At 41.7% G+C, this 23,656-nt stretch overlaps 1 protein-coding gene across 3 annotated transcripts in view; it reads right to left on the minus strand.

Annotated features, from left to right (window-relative positions):
* The window catches only part of FAM222B (family with sequence similarity 222 member B), a 55,920-nt gene extending 34,942 nt beyond the window's left edge, over nt 1-20,978 (minus strand). The window contains exon 1 of one of the 3 annotated variants that reach the window (XM_043903217.1): nt 20,839-20,978. The gene's annotated coding sequence lies outside the window, so the exon portion shown is untranslated. Of the gene's footprint in view, nt 1-489; nt 747-19,254; nt 19,742-20,838 lie in introns of those variants that run through there. The other 2 variants (XM_043903219.1, XM_043903218.1) reach the window with 2 other exon arrangements.
* Nucleotides 20,979-23,656: the final 2,678 nt, after the last annotated feature.

Here is a 23,656-nt window from a genome sequence, read left to right on the forward strand (position 1 = left end):
TCGCGAGCAACTACCAGGGTTTCCTTTAACCACCATCCGACGGAGGCTGATCCCTCTTTCCACCTCCTTCATTTTCAGACTCTTTTTGCTGATTAAGGCAGTCCCAAGTAGGAAAATGTTGAAGACAGCCTTAATGGACACGGATGCAGAACAGTTTCAAAACCCCACTCCTATCCTAGCCTGTCCTTTTTTTTTTTTTTTTTTTTTTCCGGCTTACTGCATCAGATGCCAAACAAGAAAGGGCTCCTCTTTTCTTCTCTGTTCATTTTACTACGCGACAGACATCTACACATCAGTAAAAAGAGAGTCCTGAATCTCCTTACCCAGCTGCAGGGGTGAGATGAAGGGAGGGAAAGAAGAATGAACGGCAGAATTAGAAAATAAAAATAAACTGATTAAACGTGGAGCTCTTACTTCCCATTCCATTTCCCCTTTTCTCACAAGGTTAAGTCGGCTGAAGTCGGGGTCGGTTAGAAAAAGCACACACACCTTGAGCCCTGGAAGGGAGGTGAGGTTCGCTCCGCAGCGCTCGGTGGGGCTCCGGGCTCCGCCCCGCCCGCCTGGGGCAGCTCAGCCCTCCTCGGCCCCAGACCCGGAGGACGGAAGAGAAGGGGTTTCTAGCGGTCCTGGCAGGGGGAGGGGGGAGGCGGCTGCTCCGGGTGCCAGGCTCTCCGAGCGCAGCACTCCGCGGCGCGCCGACACCCCCTCCCCCAGCCGGCTGCCGCTCGCTCCCCTTCGCCGCCGGAAGCCAGCCCCGCCCCCTCAACTCCATCCCGGCCCTCCGCGAGCCCCCTCCAGTCCGCACAGCCAATGGCGAGCCAGGGAGCCAGCAGAGCGACTCACCCGACAGCCAACTGCGGAGGCCCACTGGGAGGTCAGCCGCCCGGGATAGGCCAGCCACCCACCGCCCCGGCCCCGGCACGGCTCCTCTTTGTTAGAGCTGCCCCCTCGCTCCAGGCCCCCACCCCAAAGCCGGCAGCCCAGCAGCCCGCAGCTGGGCCAGGTGATGCCAAGCCCCTTCCCCTGCGCCCCCCGCCCCCGCCCTGCCTGGGTGTGAGGAGTGACCCCCATCCAGGCAGTACCTCCCTCAGTGCCTCAGACTTGCATAGCAAGAGCCATCCGGAGACCTTCGACAGCAAAAAGATGCTCCCCCAAGCCTCTGCCTCGCCCTTCTTTTCTCAGACTAATCAACTGCACTCCCTCATAACCGTGCATAGATTCAGGTTTGCATATTAGATCAGCTGCACACATCAATCCACCCTGTCTGAAACTCCTGCTTCCCATGACGCAGAAATTAAGGTGGGAGGAGGACGCATATTGGGAAGGTATTTATCTGGAAGTTGGTGCGCTGGGAGAAGGGATACAGTAAATCACCTGCAACAAACACCACACACACACACAGCTGGATCCAACCCAGCTCAGATGCAAGTCATCTACATCCAATTAAACCCAAGCAAACCACTCCCTCAGCAGGTTTCAGCACAATTAGGAAACAAACATCTAAGTCCTGTTCAAGCCATACACCTAATATTAGAAAAAACTCTCAGCAATAGCCAGGCTTCCGCATAACTGGCAGGTTGCATCAACACTTCAATCACTAATGTCAGTGTTAGAAACCTAACACTGCTGGGATGGAATATGCTAAAGATTGTAGAATATTTCCTTAGGTATAGTGGTGAAGCAGTAGAAAGGGTTCATTTAAGAAAAATAAAGCAGGAATGCGGAAGGCAAGTTACTACCTACGCTGTCATTTTTGTCCACAAAGTTCTTGCAACTAATGTTAAGTGTCCACACCACATTCTACAAGCCCACTTAGTTCCCAAGTGCTAATACAATTTAAAAAATAAAGTTAAGTAGCCTTTTCTTACGTGGAGCTCAAAGCATTTCATATATATATGAACCTCAGTGTTCTGGGAAGATGGAAAAGGAGCTATGTGTCATACCTACTTAAAAGCCAGTTTGGGACTTCCCTTGTGGCTCAGCTGCTAAAGAATCCACCTGCAGTGTGGGAGACCTGGGTTCAATCCCTGGGTTGGGAAGATCCTCTGGAGAAGGGAAAGGCTACCCACTGCAGTATTCTGGCTTGGAGAATTCCAAGGACTGAAGAGCCAGACACGACTGAGCAACTTTCACTCACTCACTCTTGGGACTTCCTTAGCTAAGATTCTGCACTTCCAATGCAGGGGGCCCAGGTTCGATCCCTGGTCAGGGAACTAGATCCCACACTTCACAACTTAAGAGCTCAGGTGCCGCAACTATGACCTAGTGCAGCCAAATAAAAACATTAAAAAGAAAGCCAGCCCTTTTTTCTAACCCAAATTGAAAGGCTTGGGCTTAAACAGATTTTTGGAGAAACTTCATTAGTCTCAGAGACTAGGTTCCAGATAAAAAGAACTAAGCATGAAAATATTTTTATTTTAAATACTGCCCACAAAAAAATAAATAAATAAATAAATACTGCCCACAAAAGTGTCCCAGATTAGCTAATGAGTCTATTCCCTCCCCAAATACATCTGAACTAACCAAAAATCCTCAAAAGCACGAAAACAGTTACAACTCTCCATGGTGTTAGTCACACAGCTGTGTCTGACTCTTTGCAACCAACAGACTGTACCACTGATCAGAATGGCCATTAAAAAGCCTACAAATAACAAACGCTGGAGAGGATGTGGAGAAAAGGAAATCGTCCTACACTGTTGGTAAGAATGTAAACTGCTGAAGCCACTGTGGAGGAGACAGAGTATGGCGGTTCCTTGAAAAGCTAACACTGAGAGTGGCCATGTGATCCAGTAATCCCACTCCTGGACACATATCCAGACAAAACTGTAATTTGAAAAGATACACGCACTCCTCTCCATGTTCACAGCAGCACTATGTATAATAGGCAAGATAAGGAAGCAGCCCAAATGTCCATTTACAGATAAAGGGATAAAGAAGATGTGATATATATATATATATATATATATAAACAGTGGAATACTACTTGGCCAGAAAAAGAATGAAATAATGTCATTTGCAGCAACACAGATGGACCTAGAGATTATCATACTAAGTGAAGTAAGTCAGAAACAGACAAATACCACATGACTTATATATGCATCTAAAATATGCAAGTAAATTTATTTACAAAACAGAAATAGACTCACCAACATAGAGAACAGACTTGAGGTTACCAAGGGGGAGGGCAGAGGGGAGGGATGGACTGGGAATGTGGGATTAGGAGATGCAAACTATTAAATGTAGAATGAATACACAACAAGGTCATACTGTATACAGCACAGGGAACTATATCCAATATCCTGTAATAAACCATAATGGCAAAGGAAAAAAATCTTTGTTGTTAAAAAATAAGTAAGCCAATAATTAAAAAGGCATTTTTCCCCATAAAGACCTGCCAGTGCCATTTTATAAAATTCAAACACCCAAGAGACAGAACACAGACTTTGATAAGAAAATTTATTACTTACTAGACTTAAAGAGAACAGATCTGAAAAAACAAGTGTGAAAGCTATCTGGGGAGGGGGGAAAAAAAGACAATGCCTTGACTATTATTTCAATGTATCGAGATATTAACATTTTTTTTAATTGGCTGCACTTTCTCTTTCAGACACTAGAGGGAAGTATAAACTCCATTCACTGTATTTGGGAATTCAATTTATTCATTTATTCCCTCATTCCGGTTTCCCTGGTGGCTCAGACACTAAAGGATCTGCCTGAAATGCAGGAGACCTGGGTTTGATCCCTGGGTTGGGAAGATCCCCTGGAGGAGGGCATGGTAACTCACTCCAATATTCTTGCCTGGAGACTCACCACAGATAGAGTCTGGGCTACACTCTATGGGCTCGCAAAGCATCGGAGGCAACTAGGCACACATTCATTCACTCATTCACCACACATTATTACATTCCTTGTTGTTGTCATTCAGCTGCTAAGTCATGTCCAGCTCTTTGCAACCCCATGGACTGCAGCATGCCAGGCTCCTCTGTCCTCCACCATCTCCCTGAGTTTGCTTAAATTCAAGTTGATTGAGCTGGTGACGTTATCTAACCACTACTGCATTCCTACATACCAGGAACATTATAGACCCCAAAGACAAAAAAAATGAATAAGCTACAATCTCTGTCTTCAAGGTGCTTACTCTAGTGAAGGAAGACACCAGTTTAACCAAAAAAAAAAAAAAAAAAAAGGCCACCACGACAAAGAATGCACATGAGAACCAAACCCCAACTTTTGCAAGACTGTGGGTTTGGGAAGGATAGCTTGGCAGAGGGAGGGAAAAAACATGTATCCATATAATCATTCAGACTAGACAAACAAGATTACTCAAACTGGCTTATTCGCGTATTAACTATATTCCCATCTTAATTTAAATGGAAATACCTACACTTAGAAAGTATCTTTAAACTATTATCTAAAATAAAATAAAATAAAATAAACTTGTCTATAGAAAGTAGGAGAATAAAGCATTAACATATGTGGAAGATTTGCTAAAATATCTAGTTGGCTAGGTTTCAAAATCAATTGTACCCAGTTTAAAAGCATGAAGGTAACAGATACAGTTGGAATTAAGACTGCTTACAGGATTATAAAAATTCTTATTTGAAATCAGGATAAATTACACTACACCCCCCTGAAAAGAGTATGTCAAGGATAAATAAGTACAAGTTTCCTAAATGTGTTCTGTCTTCACAAATTAAGTTTCCCAAATTAGGAAACAGAATACTCTGACAATTAGCTTCCACCCATGCCTGTGGAAAGCCTCTGCAGAGAGACATCTTGGGTGGCAAATCATTTCCCCATCTAAATAATTCAAGCCTACATAGGAAAGACAAAAACTTTAGCTGATAAAGCAGAATTAAAACTCAAAGCCACCAAAAGGGCAATGGAAACTTTTGTGTGATGTATTTTTCCCTAATCCTCAAAATGACTGCTGCATCTTTTGCTATGGTTTGGGATGTTTGGATTGTGTGTATTGGGGGTGGAGAGTTGGAGAGAAGGAACAAGTTGTTGATTTCTCATACTGACGGAACACAGCACATGGTAGAAAAAGTAAAAGCCAACATCCTGAAAAAGTTTCACACACATACACAAAATGAGACAGCAAACTTGTGAATCAAGCATGATTTGGCATCTTTAAATGCACAGCCAATTCTCCTCTAGTGCCAAAGCCAATGGCTTCTCCTGTAGATAAAATGGCACAGTTCCTGAAAAAGCCCTGGACGCTGTTTCCCCACAATCCTATAATCTGTCAGAAGACAGAAAACAAAAAGAAGGCTCTGCCAGCCAGAAAAAGCAAATTATAACCAACACAGAGCCAACACTTTACTTCAGACAGAAGGAGCTTTTCTATGCATCTTTGGAAGGAGAGAGACAAAAGAAGCTTACCATTGCTCAAATAACCAAGGCAAACATTTGAACCAAATATCATCTGGGATAAGCATTTGATGCAATAGCCTGCTTTCTTCTTATACACAGTCTTAAAGAATATCTGCAGCATTAACGATAAAGAATTGGCCACAAAATGCAAAGAACTTATACAAGTCAATAAGAAACAGAAACAACTGAAAGGGAAAATAGAAGCTGTGTGAAATACCTACTCTGGGAAAGAAACAGTTAAGCAGAATGGATACCTGTAGGTCAACCACAAATCAAATTTGAAAGAACTAAAATAAGAATTTAAGATGAATGTTTACCTATGAATCTGAAGCCAATCCCTGAATTTACAATGAGCAAAGCAGATGATGGAAGCAAGTAGCAGAAAGGCTAAATACAACCTCATAAGTAAATCTTCTCCAAGAAAGAAAACTTACTGAAATGTCTTTGCTGGGAAAGCAGACCATTCAGGGACCCCCTTTCCAAACACCAAATGCAGAAATAAAGCAAATAATGTCTGGGTGCGGCAAAACAAGTACACAAGTACAGGCTTCCCATGAGAGAGGAACAGAAACCTAAACTTTTTACTTGTCCTTGATACAAAGAGGTAATGGATTGTGGAATTGAAATTAAAAAAAAAAAAAAAAGATTCAATTCCAACCTACATAAAGCTAAGAACTTCACACCACTTTGTTTTCAAATTGGCAATACACAGGTCCCCACTGAAAAGAAAAAGGCGGGGTGGGCCTTCCCTGGTGGCTCAGTTGGTGAAGAATCTGCCTGCAATGCAGGAGACCCAGGTTCAGTCCTTGGGCGGGGAAGATTCCCTGGAGAGGGGAATGGCAACCCACTCCAGTATTCTTGCCTAGGAAACCCCATGGAAGAACCTGGTGGGCTACAGTGCATGGGATCACAAAGAACTGGACATGACTTAGCAACTAAACTACCACCACTGAAAAAAAACAATACACAAGATCCCAACTGAGCTGTCAGCAGGGTAAAGTTCTGAGCAGACTATTGCTTAACCATATCCCTTATCATTTTAAACATCAAAAGAACCACATCCCAGTTTTCCTCCATTGTTAATGCCACTTTAGAGGCTGAGAAAAATTCAGTTCATCAGATTCAAATTTCAGGCATTTTCTAAGTACATTACAGGTAATGATGCCACTGATTCTATATTTAGACGCAGGTGTGGAACAAGGAGTGCCAGTTTTGCCTTAAATGGCACCGTGTCCCTCTTTAAATTCTAACTGCAGCCATCACCTAAGCCTGCATTAAAATGTCTATATGGTGTCGCCTAAAATAAATTAAAATGCTTTTTCAATGCTTTTTTTGAGTGGTTCTATTGATTGACTGTGACATTTTAAATATAGATAATAAATCACTCCCACCAGTCCTTTAAACAGTCAGCATTTTAACTGCTGTAGGGTGGGCCCTCACAGCCTCACTTGAACCAAAAAGCCAAGATGGTAAAAACTCTTGTCATATGAATCCTCTAAAATGGTAACATAATAAACCTTTAGGCAATAATCTCTTTAATAAAAAGTTGTGTCATCATGTTCCATTATTGTTACATTTCAGAAATTAGGATAGCAGCCTTTTCCCAAATCCTGAGCTATTTTCTCTGCAAATAGTATTTATAAAAATATATCACCTTTCTCAAAAGGAACTTAAGTGCTCTAACAGACAGTATGTTGCTAATTTTCACAACATCTCAATAAAGAACTATTATTTAGCATTTATATCACACTTTAACTTGCAAAAGTGTTTTACAATTATTTTCATTAGTACTCATGCCTCACAACCGCCCACTGAGCTAAACTGGTCCTGTTATCCTCATTTGACAGCAGAGAAAAATGATGTATCGTAAGGCCAAGGTCAAGTCAGTCTGCTTTTCCAAGACCAGGAACCTGATCCTTAAAGGCAGTCTCATTCATTCAGCAGTGTACGTGTATTGCTCGTAATGCTCATTAAACTAGGTTTTTAGAAAACAGAAATCTACCTAAAATGATGGTACAAAAACACTAAAGTTGTAATGCTTTGATGAAAACATATAACCACATTGAAATACAAATAGATAAGGATTTAATAATACTGACCCAAAAGGTTTTTAGAAATAGCCTCCCAAAACCTCGATGTCATCATACAAAACTGAAATGCTTTTCATCTCATTTGCTCCCTCCACAATCAGACATCTGTCTCCATCATTCCAATGAGTAGTTCACTCAAGATTACCAATAATCTCTAGGTTGCCAAATCCCCCACAGGTATGCCTCTGCTCTTATCTGAGACAGCATTCGATATCATATCGTGCTCTCCTCCCTTCCTTACATATTCTTTACTTGACTTCCATACATCATTCTTTCAGGTTTTCCTCCTACCTCACTGGCTGTTCCTCTGTCAGACCTCTCTTTTCTAAACACAAGCCATTCTAAGCGACCGCCTGATTGAATTCCATGACTTCAACTTCTATCTACGTGTTGATGATCTCCGACTCTACAATTCCAGCCTAGACTTCTCCCTGGAACGCCAGGCTTTTCTAGCCAACTATGCTATAGCTCCAGGTGGCTATAGCTCCAGGTCTAACAAACAGCTCAAACTTGACATGACCAGAACAGAATTCCTGACATATATTCTGCCACAGTCTTACCCATCTCAATAATCACCATTTACCTATCTAGTTCTCCAGCCAATAAATGTAGAACCTATGCATGATTTCTCACTCTGCCTCACTCCCTCTGGCTACTGACAATCCCTGAGCAAGCCCTGTCAACTTCACTTCCAAAAGATATCCCAAATCCTTCTACCTTTCTACAGCTCTTTGACCATCTCCCCAGTCCTAGTCACCATCAACTCATCTGATTTAGCACAACAGCCTTGTAAGCTAGTCTCCTTGCCTCCACTCTCGATCCCTCTACAATCCAGTTTCACATAGTAACTAGAGTAATAACTTTTTAAAATTACAAATCAACTCACATCATATCCCTACTTAAAAGTGTCCAAAGGAAGCAGACCACTCGAGTTGTCAATGTCATCTGCCTTCTGGCCTCTTCTTGCACCATCTTCCTCTCATTCACCATATTCAAAGCCACATCGGCCTTATTTCTACTCCTCTAACATATCCCTTAAAAGAAATGGAGTAGCCATCACACTCAACAAAAGAGTCCGAAATGCAGTACTTGGATGCAATCTCAAAAACAACAGAATGATCTCTGTTCGTTTCCAAGGCAAACCATTCAATATCACAGTAATCCAAGTCTATGCCCCGACCAATAATGCTGAAGAAGCTGAAGTTGAACGGTTCTATGAAAACCTACAAGACCTTCTAGAACTAAAACCCAAAAAAGATGTCCTTTTCATTATAGGGGACTGGAAAGAGAAACTAGGAAGTCAAGAAACACCTGGAGTAATGAGCAAATTTGGCTGTGGAGTACAAAATGAAGCAGGGCAAAGGCTAACAGAGTTTTGCCAAGAGAATGCACTGGTCATAGCAAACACCCTCTTCCAAAAACACAAGAGAAGACTCTACACATGGACATCACCAGATGGTCAATACCAAAATCAGATTGATTATATTCTTTGCAGCCAAAGATGGAGAAGCTCTATACAGTCAGCAAAAACAAGACCGGGAGCTGACTGTGGCTCAGATCATGAACTCCTTATTGCCAAAGTCAGACTTAAATTGAAGAAAGTAGGGAAAACCACTAGACCATTCAGCTATGACCTAAATCAAATCCCTTACGACTATACAGTGGAAGTGATGAATAGACTCAAGGGATTAGATCTGATAGAGTGCCTGAAGAACTATGGACGGAGGTTCGTGACATTGTACAGGAGGCAGTGATCAAGACCATCCCCAAGAAAAAGAAATGCAAAAAGGCAAAATGGTTGTCTGAGGAGGCCATACAAACAGTATGAAAAGCAGAGAAGCTATGAAAAGCAGAGAAGCGAAAGGTAAACGAGAAAAGGAAAGATATACCCATTTGAATGCAGAGTTCCAAAGAATAGCAAGGAGAGATAAGAAAGCTTTCCTCAGTGGTCAATACAAAGAAGTAGAGGAAAACAATAAAATGGGAAAGACTAGAGATCTCTTCAAGAAAATTAGAGATACCAAGGGAAAGTTTCATGCAAAGATGCGCACAATAAAGGACAGAAATGGTATGGACCTAATAGAAGCAGATGATTTTAAGAAGAGGCAGCAAGAATACACAGAAGAACTATACAAAAAAGATCTTCATGACCCACATAACCATGATGGTGTGATCACTCACCTAAAGCCAGACATCCTGGAATGTGAATTCAAGTAGGCATCACTACAAACAAAGCTAGTGGAGGTGATGGCACTGCAGTTGAACTATTTCAAATCCTAAAAGATGAGCTGTGAAAGTGCTGCACCCAATATGCCAGCAAATTTGGAAAACTCAGCAGTGACCACAGGACTGGAAAAGGTCAGTTTTCATTCCAATCCCAAAGAAAGGCAATGCCAAAGAATGCTCAAACTACCGCACAATTGCACTCATCTCACACTCCAGCAAAGTAACACTCAAAATTCTCCAAGCCAGGCTTCAACAGTACATGAAGGGAGAACTTCCAGATGCTCAAGCTAGATTTAGAAAAGGCAGAGAAACCAGAGATCAAGTTGCCAATATCAGCTGGATCATCGAAAAAGCAAGAGAGTTCCAGAAAAACATCTACTTCTGTTTTATTGACTATGCCAAAGCCTTTGACTATGTGAATCACAATAAACTGTGGAAAATTCTTCAAGAGATGGGAATACCAGACCACCTGACCTGCCTCCTGAGAAAATGCAGGTCAAGAGGCAACAGTTAGAACTGGACATGGAACAACAGACTGGTTCCAAATTGGGAAAGGAGTACGTCTAGGCTGTACAGTGTCAACCTGCTTATTTAACTTATATGCAGAGTACATCATGAGAAATGCTGGACGGGATGAAGCACAAGCTGGAGTCAAGATTGCCGGGAGAAATATCAATAACCTCAGATATGCAGATGACACCACCCTTATGGCAGAAAACAAAGAAGAACTAAAGAGCCTCTTGATGAAAGTGAAAGAGGAGAGTGAAAAAGTTGGTTTAAAACTCAACATTCAGAAAACGAAGATCATGGCATCTGGTCCAATCACTTCATGGCAAACAGATGCAGAAACAATAGAAACAGTGACAGAATTTATTTTTCTGGGCTCCCTAATCACTGCAGATGGTGACTGCAGCCATGAAATTAAAAGACACTTGCTCCTTGGAAGAAAAGTTATGACCAACCTAGACAGCATATTAAAAAGCAGAGACATTACTTTGCCAACAAAGGTCCGTCTAGTCAAAGCTATGGTTTTTCCAGTAGTCATGTACAGATGTGAGAGTTGGACCATAAAGAAAACTGAATACAGAAGAATTTATGCTTTTGAACTGTGGTGTTGGAGAAGACTCTTAAGAGTCCCCTGGACTGCAAGGAGAACCAACCAGTCCATCCTAAAGGAAATCAGTCCTGAATATTCATTGGAAGGACTAATGCTGAAGCTGAAACTCCAATACTCTGGCCACCTGATGCGAAGAACTGACTCATCTGAAAAGACCCTGAGGCTGGGAAAGATTGAAGGCAGGAGAAGGGGACAACAGAGGATGAGATGGTTGGATGGCATCACCGACATGAGTTTGAGTAAACTCCGGGAGTTGGTGATGGAGAGGGAGGCCTGGCGTTATGCAGTCCGTGGGGTCGAAAAGAGTCAGACACGACTGAGTGACTGAACTGAACTGAATATATGGAATTCAATCCTCCTTAGCTTTGCACTGGAATGTTTGATCTGCTAATCTTGGTATCCTCCTGGATTTTAAATGCCATACCTTCACAGAGGCATTCCATATTCTCTATTCTCCCAATCTTAAGTAGCCATCCATTCATCCTCTAATATATCACTCTATTTTAATGCTCGGCAACTGATTTTTTTTAAAGTTGTTTGTTGCCTGTTTACCCTCCTAGAATATCAGCTCCATAAAAGCAGTGTATGCCTTTGTTCACCAGTGTATCGTTAGTGCCCAACACATTTTAGAAACTCAATAATTTGGCAAGCTTACTTGTTAGGAGAGGGTAAAAAAGACATAACCTGGGACCTTCCCTGGACCTAACCTGGGTCCAGCAGCTTAACACTCTTGCTCCTAATAGAGGGGGCCTGGGTTCAATCCCTGGTTAGGGACCTAGATCCCACATGCTGCAACTAAAGATTCTGCATGCCACAATAAACAGCAAAGATCCTGTATGCCATAACTAAGACCAGGCGCAGCCAAATACATTAAATAAATAAATATTTTTTTTTAAAAGACATAACCCGTATCTGCAAAGAGCTCACAATCCAACTGAGGAAACAAAACATTTAAATAATAAGTGTAATGCTAACAGGATACTAAAATATCACAGCAGCCCAGAAGCAGGAATGATTAATTCTGCTTTGGAAACTAGTAAGTTCCCAAAAGAAATGAACTATGAGCTAAATCCTAAAGATTGATTAGGAGATTCACTAGATTATTGGTTATGTCTGTCTGCTTGTTTTAGAAGTGTCCTTGGAGCAAAAATAGGATGAAGAAAGGACGAAGAAAAATGAAATCAAGCATCTGCTATGTATTAGGCACTGTGGGTAATGAAGGGTCTTAAAGGGAAAGGAAATAAGTAGTCTCAGAACTTAGGAAGATCACTCTTGTGACCGAGTGGTGGATTGACAGAAGGGTGATAAGACCTGAGGCATAGAGACCAGTTAAGAGGTTACTGCAACTGTCAAAGTGAGAAATGAAAATGGTCTAATCCAAGACTTTGGCAACAGGTGTGGAAACAAAAAGGTAGATTTAGGAGACCTCAAAGGTTAAAATCAGACCTAGGTATCAACCAGATACAAGTGATGAAGGAAAAGAACTAAGGTCAAATCCAGAGTTTTTTATTTAGGCAACTGTGTGGCTATTAGTATCATTCAACTAGGCAGGAAATCTAGAATGTTTAGATTTCATGGAGAATATAATTAATTCTGTGGTGCCTATGGGATGTCCAGGTAGGTTTTGGAAATATAGGCCCCGATTCTCGGAGGGAAGGAGGGAAGGGACAAGGGAGAGGGAAAGACAGAAAAAGAGATTTGAGTTAAATCTGGAGATTTAGATGATTTGCCTGTGTGTGTAGTGAATTACATTACCTGTGAAAAGAAAAAATAAAAGACAGAAAGACTAAAGATTAGATGAAAGAGAAACAGTGATGCAACAAGGTCACAGAGAATTAACAGTATAGTGAAGAAAGGAAAGGCCAACATGAGTATAGTAAACTCTGTAGGTGTGAAAGAAAGAAAGGTAATTTCCACTTGATAGCCTTTGAAAGGTAAGGGAAAGAATAACATTACAGGACTAGAGATAACTGGATTAATGATTTACCAAGAACAGGCAATTATTTAGGTGAGACAGAGAAGCCTAATCAGACACCCAACAATCCCCTACCAAGAGGAATGATCTTATTTTATCTAAATAGAAGTCCTACTTAGAAATTTGAGATCTGGTAGAAAACCAGAGTAGTTGGGGCGGGGGGCGGGGGGGGGGGGGGGGAAGGTTAGAGTAGAGCTATGATCCAGACACACTAGCAAATACTTCAAACCATCTCTCACCAAAAAAAGCAGCAGCAAAGGGAAGAGGATGGATGCCCAGCAGAGGGGTGCAATACTGTTAATCAATATTGGACCTGGTCCAGCTGCCTAAAAATCACAGCCAATTTCCTCAATGTCTTCCCAAATCTGAAAATCCCCTCTCACCTGGAAGCTATAATACACAACTTCCAAAAACATTATGGATGTCTCCTGCCACAATATTCTAAGGATCCAAGCTTCAGTCCATTAAGTCATCCCTAGTAAAACAGACGGCTTGGCCAGACTTTGGATGAGATTCACATAACCCTCAGTTAACGTGAGATATCTCACTGGTGAATATTTTTTCATGCACCAAGTACAGAAAATATCTTTAGGTGACACAGCAGTGTCCTAGGAGAGGAAGAATACAGTGGAGAAGGAAATCTAGTAGCATCGTGCTTGGCAATAAGCAAACTTACATAACACAGAAAATAACTGGTAATGCATTCCTGACGTGTTAAAATCAGTGTACACGATTGCATTTTAAAGTAAAATAAACTAAAAGGATCTAAAATTTCCACTACGTATCCTTTATTTTAAATATATTCAAAAAAGAAATAAAATTAAGTAAAAAATTCCAATACATTTAAGAAGTCTTATTTATGGAATTCTTGAATGTCTTTTTTTTTTTTAGTTCTACCACTTTATTGCTACCAACCCATCTCCCTCCACCCTCGTGAACACATGCTCAGTCATGTAATCCCATGGACTTCAGCCCACCAGGCTCCTCTGTCCATGGACTTTTCCAGGCAAGAATACTGGACTGGGTTGCCATTTCCTTCTCCACTGAATGTCTTTCAAGACTTCTTTAAAGTCTTCTACCCTCAGATTTCCTTTTTAAAAAAATTTTACATAGTAAAATTTGTGTTATAGTGTTCAGTTCTAAGAGTTCTCACAAATGCATTGTCATGTAACTATAACCATAATCAAGATACAGAACAGTTTCATCACCTTCCAAAAATACTCTCATGTCACCCTTTTGTAGTCAAACACTTCACCTACCTTTAACCCAATCTGATCTGTTCTCCACTGTCCCTACAGTTGTGAGTTTTCCAGAATGTTATATAAATCCAATCATGTGGTGGATAGTCTTTTTTTGTTGTTTTAACTGATGTATATCTGATTTACAAAGTTGTGTTAGTTTTAGGTGTACAACAAAGTGATTCAATTATACATACATGCACACACACACACATATATATATCTCCAAAAGATTAGAAGGTGATAGCAGCTTTTAAATAGGAAAGATCTCAATGAATACATGAAGAGATGGAGAGCAAACCTATAAATTAAACAATAAATAGTAGATATGTGAAAATCATTCTGCATGAACCTATTTGGACACTGTTCCAAATAGTTGAAAAATTACTGAGGTAACTGGGGAAATGTGAAAACTAACTGGATAACTGACGCTATTAAGAAATGTTTGCTAATTTTTGGTGGAATTTCTTTTTAGTCCTTATCTTTTAGAGCTACATACTGAAATATTTATTCATGAGATTATGATATTCTGGATTTTAAAAAAATAATGTAGGTGGGTTAGTGGGTACAGGCTATACAGATGGAACAAGATGGGCCTGAGCTGACACACGCTGTAGCTATAGCAGGGTGATGGGGTTTCTTATGCTGTTCTGTCCACTGTTGCACTTATTTAAATTTTTCCATAATAAAGAGGTAAAAAACAAAAAATGCTACCATTTTTTCCCACTAAGATGAGAGGTTTTGTGTTTTATTCTTTGCAACCTAAAAGCTGATAATTTAAGCCAAGTGTATAATGCATTAAAAGACGTCAAGTATGAACTACTATTGAGAAAGTACTCAGGGCCACACTCTCACTTAGCCAATCTCTCCAGACCATGTGAATGATCAACACATTCAGCAACTGGACCTTAGACTCGCAGGGTCATTACACTGGCTTTAACTATTGCTTACACCCTAATGATTTCTAGGTTTGTATCTCCATTCTACGGAGATTCTAACGCTTTCTACTGAACTCAAGATCCAAATATCCAAAAGCCTGTTAGACATTTGCTCCTGGATTTCCCAGACATCTCAAATCTGACATACCAAAATCGAACTCATTTTCCCTCAAATGGAACACCCTCTTACTCCTCTATTCCCTACCTCAGTTAATGACATCACCATCCACTTAGTTGCCCAAGCAAGTAATTTTAAATCCATACTGGACAACTTCTCCCTGACACCTTCCTCAACATAAAGTCAGCAAGATCCTTCTAGTTAGTCTCCTAAAAAGCTGTTTAATCTGCCTACAATTCCACTCACTACCTGAGGTCTTCAACATCTCTCAAATGACCATCATACCAGTCTCATAACGAACTGGCTCCCTGCAGCCAATTTCTCCTTTTAAAAATCTAACTTCCATACCTTTCTTTTTATTTTACCGAAGTATAGTTGATTTACAATGTTGTGTTAATTTCTGCTATACAGCAAAGTGATTCAGTTACCTATATAGAGAAAAATATCCTTTTTCATATACTTTACCATTCTGGTTTGTCACAGGATACTGAATATAGTTTCCTGTGCTATTCAGTAGGAACCGGCTGTTTATCCATCAGTGTTACTTTTCCTAAATAGTGATCTAAGTTCTCCCATGACTGCCTAGCACCTACAAAATAAAATTCAGACCCCTCAATAAGACCATCCACAACTGGACTCCAACCCATCTTTCACGTCACTTCCTTCCACTCCTACCTCATATCCCTTGACCTAGGCACATTAAACCACTGGCCTTCCCAGTATAGACTCATAGCTTTGTGCAAGTTGCTCTCTGCACTTGAAATACTATCTTCTCCAATTCTTTTCTGTTGAAGCAGCCAAACAGTATTCATTCCTCAAGACCCAATCGATTCTTCCTCCAGGAAGCCTTCTCCAACCTTCCTTTCCCACCACCGGGCAGAACCAGGGCTCCTATAACGCTTAGTAGAGATCTCTATGACAGCACTTACTATACTGGTACGATTCATAACTATGTATTTGTCAGTCTCTAATTAAAATGTGAGCACCTTAAAAACACAGATCATGTCATTCACATTTTAATTCCCAGTGTCTACCACAATGCCTAACACACAGTAGGCACTTCAATGTTTGCTGCATCTGACTGCTGAGGATTATCACCAACATTTTTCAATGAGACTACAGTCCAAAAACTTAGTTGTTTTGGCTTACTGGTGAAAAAAAAAAAAAGATACTACAGAAATTCATACTTTATGGTATTTTTGGTTTTATATATTTTCCCCAAATTGCTTCAGGGTTAGTCACTAGAAAATTAGTACCAAAGTCTTTTCTCCTGGCTGAGTCTTTTACTATTATTATTTTGGCTATGCTGCACGGCATGTGGGATTTTAGTTCCCTGACCAGGGATCAAACCTGTGTCCCCTGCAATCCTGCAGCCGACATGCAGAGTCCTAACCACTGGACCACCTGGGAATTCCCTTAAGTCTTTTTTTTTTTTAATCACCAACTCTTGAGTAAGTATTAAATCACTCCTTAAATGACTTATATTTTCCCATGAAACAGTCACTCCAGTGCTGAACCAAATCATCATTTTGTAACTGAGCTAGCAAATCTAGTAATTTATTATTCTCCTTGTATTAAATCTATCTTTAATAAAATTTAGCATTTCTCCTCTCAAGTTGTATTCACTCTTTTCACTCTTGAGCTGTAAAGCTCTAAAAGGGACACAACCAAGACCTTGACAGGCAGTGAAAAGACAGAAATAGATATTAAACACTTCTCTGCTGAGAAAGCATTCACCTCACACCAAGAGTACAGCGACTTCACACTTATCCCCTCTCTGGTCAGCTGTAAAGCTTCAGCCCTTCCCCTGGCCATTTCACTTCTCACACATACTCTCACTTCTCAGTTTATTGTATCAGAACCATCTATTTAGAGTTGTAATAATATTTTAGGAGTTTAAATCCAAGAATTAGGCTCATGACGCTTCTGAAAATGTTCCAAGCTTCCTGTCCTGCTCTGCTGCATTAGACAATGTTGCTCTGCCAAAATCTGAGCTCATTTCCTCCTGCTGCTTGTCCTGATATGGTGGTACACATCAATAATGCCCTCCCCTTTCCCATTTTCAGACCTCACTGTTTGCTTGGAACGTCCTGTCTTCCATGTCCATCTGTGAGAGCCTATCAAACAGGTTCGATGCAGTAGAGGCCTTTACTGACAATACCTGAATCCAGCCCTTCCATCAGCTCTTACTCCATCATTTTTTGGGGGAGGGGGGGCGTGCAGCATGCAAGATCTTAGTTCCCTGATCAGGAATCATACCAGCAGCCCCTGCAGTGGAAGTTCACAGTCTTAACTACTGGACCACCGAGGAAGTCCTTCCATCAATTTTAAGACAGGCTTTTTTCTACCACATTTCTCCGAAAAACAGGATGCAACTGACGGCCTGCCAGTCTCATTAGTAGTATTTCTTCTTCCTTAGTGGTATGCAAAATAACGGTGAGACTTACAATCACTGGCATCATAGATTTGATGGAATAAGGTATTGAATTCCATTATAATTACTTTGTATAGTTCTGTTTCCTTCACCAGACTGTGAATTAGCAGAGGGCAGGGGCTAAGTCATCATCAACTCTGACCTGTGATTTGGGCACAAAGAGAGTGAGTATCCAATGAACACTAGTAATAATTAATTAGCATTCATTTAGCATTTACTAAGTGTCGGTACCATTCTAAACACTTCATATGTATTAACACATTTAACCTTCACAACAACCTCATGAAGTAAGTACAATTATCATCTTTGGTTTATAGATGAGGAAACAGGCAAAGATATGTGAGTAAGCTTATTCAAAGATACACAAAGTTGCAGAAGATTTGAACCCAAGTTTGCTGATTACATACTGTTGTTATTTTCCCTTCAGCAAATATTAACAAGCAGGTACTCTAAGCCAACAGCTGTGCTAAATAAATAAACACTGGTAAGCAAACCCTGCTCTTCAAAAGGGTCCTCTGAACCACAGGTCCATTCTTGAATCCTTTACCCTCCAAACATCACAATCAACTTACAGATTCACCAAGTTAAACCCCCTCTTCTCACAACATTGTAAATCAACTCTACTTCAATTTAAAAACTGAGTAAATAAAAAATAAACAAATCCACTCTCCTCTTTACTTTCCCTTTTAAACATTTTCTCATATAGTATTCCTTTAAAGTTGCTAGCACTCTATCAAGAACCAAAACAAATGACACACACAAAAAAATCCTTCTGCTCTTATTATTAATTAGTGGTTATAAAAATATCACAAAAGAGACTTCAGCTAAGGAATGGGTGGCAAGATCAGAAAGGATCTGAAGAAACAAAGGTTCTGTTTGCAAGCAAATATTCTCAGTAAAAGAAAAAGAGAGGGAGGTAAAAACACCATAATTTTGTTTTTAAATAGACTGCTTTAAAAAGGGTTCCCCCGAGGCATGAAATGCTTGCCTTTTTTTTTTTTTTTTTTAAGAAAAATGATTCATTTTATCAGAATGAACATGAGCTGGTAAACCTTATTCCTTTTATTTTAGCTCTTGCAACAGGCAATCAAGGCACTGACCATCCCCTTTCTCTCCCTCAAGGGAAGACTCCCTGTTCTGTAACAGTAATCTACTACATAAAAGGAACCACAAACAGGAAAGAGAAAAGGAGGAGGACAGGAAATTCTCATCACAGCTGAACAAACCTCTATCATTTTAACGTAATAGGGATGGCATTTATGGACTTGTCTGAACTGATGGAAATTTCCAATAGAGGGGAAAATGCATCATCAAAATTAAAAATAAATGTCCAACTATTAGAAATAAGATGGTTAGGTTAGTTCTAACATTTTTACACCTCTACTTCATCTTCCATGTGGTAGACAAAGACAGAATAAATCTGAATCCTGTAAATGACCTATGACAACAGTAACAAACACTTTCTTTTTTAAACTATCCTCTAAATAAGAAACTATCCTCTGTCATGGAAGGAGAATTTATTGGAAAAGACAAGCAACTAGAGCAAAAAGTTTAAAATGATCTATTACTGTGTATTTCCAGGAAAGAGAAGTAAAACACATTTGACCAGACAGAGAAGTTAAAGGCAATGAGGGTTCATTGCCCCATTCCTATAAAATAATTCATTCTCCTTATCTGTGAACCTTCAAGGATCTAATACAGCTACTCCCTACCTTTGGTCAGATGAAAGATAAATCACTCACTAATTTCCAAAAGACCTCGCCATTTCAAGCTCTCCATCCTCAGAGCTGGCACAGCTGAAGCGTCATCTCTTTCCGTCCATTTGAAAGGAGTTTCACCTCTCTTTCAAAAGCTGTGACTAGAAAGCCATTCTCTCTCTCTCTCTCCAAGTACACAGTTTAACTCTGTCTTCTGCTTTGTCCACCCTAAACAACAAGAACAACGACAAAGGCTCAGGAGTGCTCCTTCGGCCCCTTAGAAACAAACCACCACCTCTCAGGCTTTTGCACAGCTGCTTCTGTCCTTCTGAGAGACACTCCACCCTGGAGGTTTCCACAAGCAGGGTAACAAAAAGTGGAGCCTAAAAGCAGCTATATGCTATCTGACCTCCAAAACAGACACAGGGCCTTGGGGCAACCTGAGACTCTTGCAAAGAAAAACTTTTTTACAATTAAAAAAAATAACAAACTGGGAAAACAAAACAAAACTGTATTTGCACATCCCTCACTGTGCACCCCTCCCAGTTTGTCTCAAACTAGTTTTTTTTTTTCAACTCATAATAAAGCAGGTTAGTACCAACTATGCTACAAGGGAACCGAACAGGCTGTGTTAAAGCATTAAACAGATTGGTCTTCCAGTCTCTATTGCCTCCCTCTTGGGTGAGGAGCTACATACCATTTGTTTAAAAAAAAAAAAAAAAATGCCTGAGAGTATGGCATTTTTCCTACACAAGTCTGTCTGATGGCTAATGTGTCACATCACAGAACAAACTGGTATTTCTGCACGGGATCTGCTGAGCCGATAAAGAAAATACGTCTGTGCCGATCGCTTTTACAAACAACATGCTTCGCCTTGACAAAGAAATCAGTCATTCCATTAATAACGGTAAAATCTAAAATCCAGTGATACTGCCGGTGATACAGCAACCTCGACACAGTACTCACAATTTACAGTTTTTATAAACGAACTCAACCTCATACGTGATGCTTGCAAGAGCCCGTTGAAACACATTACATCTTCCGGAGGTTCAGAAAGGTTAAGTGGGACCTGCCCAAGGTTATCTATCAGCTTTAACCAGCGATGGACGTGGATTCGAACCAGTCGGACGCTAAGCTCCTAGCTCTTTTCCCTAGACCCCTCCCAGCTTTAAACGACCCCCATCCTCTACCCAGAGTAGCCTATTACTCCGGGCGACCGGCTCTTCCCCGCCTGGACCAGAGTTGTCTTCTTCAGCTCCAGGAGGGCTTTCATCCTCCACTACCCTCCCCGCCCGAGATCATTCTCTGAAAGAAGCGGAAAGGGAGAGGCGACCGAAGGCTCCTGGGGGAAGGGACGATGACACACGGGGGAGCGCGGGACACTGCCCCTGCTGTGGGCTCCTCCACTCCGCAGCGCGCACCCCCTGACCTCCCCGAAGCCGTCCAGCCCTGGCGCTAGCGAGCTGACCACCGTGCCCCGAATCCTCCCATCATCACCTCAAACTGTCCCTCCCCCACGCCCCTTCGCCTCCGACAGGCAGAGCCCACCCCACCCCCCCAAGTCGGAGTATCCCTCCACTAGGTTGCCCTCTCCCTCCTGTCGCCCACCCTGCTCCCACCACCACTCACTGTCGGTGACTGGGCCCGGCCCTCATGGCTGCTCCGTTGCCGCCCGCCGCCGCCACCGCTGCTACACGCCCCGGCCCCTCAGTCACCGCCGCCGCCGTCGGGACTCGCCGGGAGCCGCTCCTGCGCCTGCGCAGCCTGGAGCGCCGGGGCCCTCTCGGGCCGTCCGCGCCTGCGCAGCCCGCACCGGGGGCGTCTGCCTCAGTGCCTGATGCCCTGGACCCCTGGGTCTTAGGTGGATATGGCCGCTGGCTCCGAGGACTTAGTAAGCTTAGAGGCTCTGGTGGCTGCCGCAGGGTCTCAGGCTTCTGGAAGGTAGCGTGGGTTACTTAACGCGGTGCCCGTAGGGGCCGTAGACTTAATCGTACTTCCAGGATTCTGGATTCCCGCTTGCACTTAAAGGATTGAATGCTCTGAGATGACTGCTGATAATAAGTTTAGGTTTCTTTCAAGAATACGATCACATCTAAAATGCATTGAGGGGTAACTGTGTAAGAGGTAACTTTGACATCCCTGAATACTCAAGTGCTCAGAAGCCCTGGGGACTTTGTCAGGGAGCTGACTACACCTCGAATGCACAGGGACACGGCTAAGTTCTGTCTGTTTATCAAGCACACACAGTTTATGGGATGAAAACGTTCCGGGCATCTCATATGTGCCATGAAGGGGCTTATCAGGTTAATAGTTCCCTACTTTCCAACTCTTATTATGGAGCCTGACTCTTGCAAATTGGTAAAAACTAGGCCTTTAGCCCAAGGAAAATCAGCTATCAGCCCCTTGACCACCACCTAGACCCTTGCCTTAGCATAACCCAACAAGAGACTAGGCTCAATTCAGTCCCAGGAATTCAACAATGCAAACTTTTTTTTTTTTTTTTTTGCCATATCTCGTGGCTTGTGAGATCTTACTTCCCCAATCAGGGATGGCACCCGGATCCTGGGCAGTGAAAGTGGGGAGTCCTAACCACTGGGCATCCAGGGAATTCCCCTCAACAATACAAACTTGAAAGCTGAAGCCAATGCACTGCAGTCTGAGGGAAGAGGAGATACAGGACTAAACCCTCCTTATCACCATGCCTCTTCCTTCCTCCTCTAGTCCGGTCTCCTCTCTACAATTCAGAGTCTGGAGGGATAGAGACCAAGAGTTATTACTTGCAAAAGTATTATCCTTCGGAATGAGAGCACATTTGGCACCAGAGTGGAATTGCAGAGCCAAAAAGGAAGAAGAATTAATATCGACACTATGTCTTGATGAATGGATGACTAAAAAGAAAGCCATAGCTGACACTGAAACTTCTGGGAACTGTGCCCTCTTAACTCCCCCACCACATGCAGTCCCAGGGAGGGCCTGCTGCAATCTATATGGAGATGGCATATCTTCTTATATTTGAACTGTAAGGATCTCTGGAACTATTTCCCTATTTAAATTTCTTGTTCAGAGCAGAATTGTGATTTGTTTTTTGTCTCCCAAGCATTCACTCACTATATCTCATGATAATCATTCAAAGAATCACCCCTACTCCATTTTCAGACCATGTGGATGAGCACATAAGCTAGATCCCAAGTCATTCAGCTTATAGCATTCCTTAAGTTAGAATGGTTGTTTCATGGATGGGCAGGTAATCCAGTCAGAGTAAAATATGCACAGTTCCTTCTGGGAAAGTCTGTTGCCCTTTCCCACTAACACTGGATATAAGAAGATGTATAATAATATTTGATACTGCTGCAACTGTGTTGACACCACCAAGGGACCACCAATCCAAAGAAAGATATAATTTATTCACTCACTGAACAATGTGCCAGACACTGTTCCAGGTGCAGGAGACAAAGTAGTGACATATATATATATATATACACAAATTATATATATTCTTTGTTCTCCTGGAACTTATAGTCTAGTAGAGGACATATAATAATAGGAGCAGGCACACAGCATTTACAATGTGCCTAGCACTGTTCTAAGTAAACACTTTACACATATGTGTGTGTGAAAGTTGCTCAGTCGTGTCTGACTCTTTGCGACCCCATGGACTGTAGCCCGTCAGGCTCCTCTGTCCATAGAATTCTTCAGGCAAGAATACTGGAGTGAGTAGCCATTCCCTCATCCAGGAGATCTTCCTGACCTAGGGATCAAACGCGGGTTGTTTGCATTGCAGGCAGATTCTTTACCATCTGAGGCACCAGAAAAGCCCACTTTACACATATAAGTACTCTTAATTAACAACCCTCTTTTATAACATAACAGTAATCATTATGCCTGTTTTATAGATAAGGAAACTGCAGTATAGAGAAGTTACTTGCCCTGGGCCACACAGTAAATAATGGGGCTGAGAACCAGAGCCAGGCTGTCTGGCTCAATTATCTGTGTGCTCAATCAGTGTATTGTTAACTGCTTTGTCATAGGAGGATAAAGGATCCTATAAGAAAATGTAAACTATCATGGAAGGAACAGCCTATGGAAAGACCTGGAAGTGAGAGAGAATACTATGCAGTTGGGGGACTAAAAAAAATTCAGTTATGCTCAAAAAGAAGAGCAAAAGAGATGAGACTGGCAAAGTAAGCTGGAGCCACATTAACTGGTTTACACTTTATCATGAAGGCAATGAAGCAAGGACGTTATTTGGTTAGATTGGGGCCATCAGGAGATAGGTAAGACCCTGAAGAGCCCTGAGCAGTCTCTTATAGCATTCCAGACATGGCCACAGAATCATTGCAGGAGTGGTAAATGCTGTGAAGAAAAGCCTGTCTGAGAAAGTGACATTTTAGCTGAGACCTGAATGGGGAGCAGAAGCCAAATCTAAAACATAGGAGGCAGGATCAGC

The sequence above is a fragment of the Cervus elaphus genome, chromosome 5 (assembly GCF_910594005.1).
Source record: "Cervus elaphus chromosome 5, mCerEla1.1, whole genome shotgun sequence".
Classification (NCBI taxonomy): Eukaryota; Metazoa; Chordata; class Mammalia; order Artiodactyla; family Cervidae; genus Cervus; species Cervus elaphus.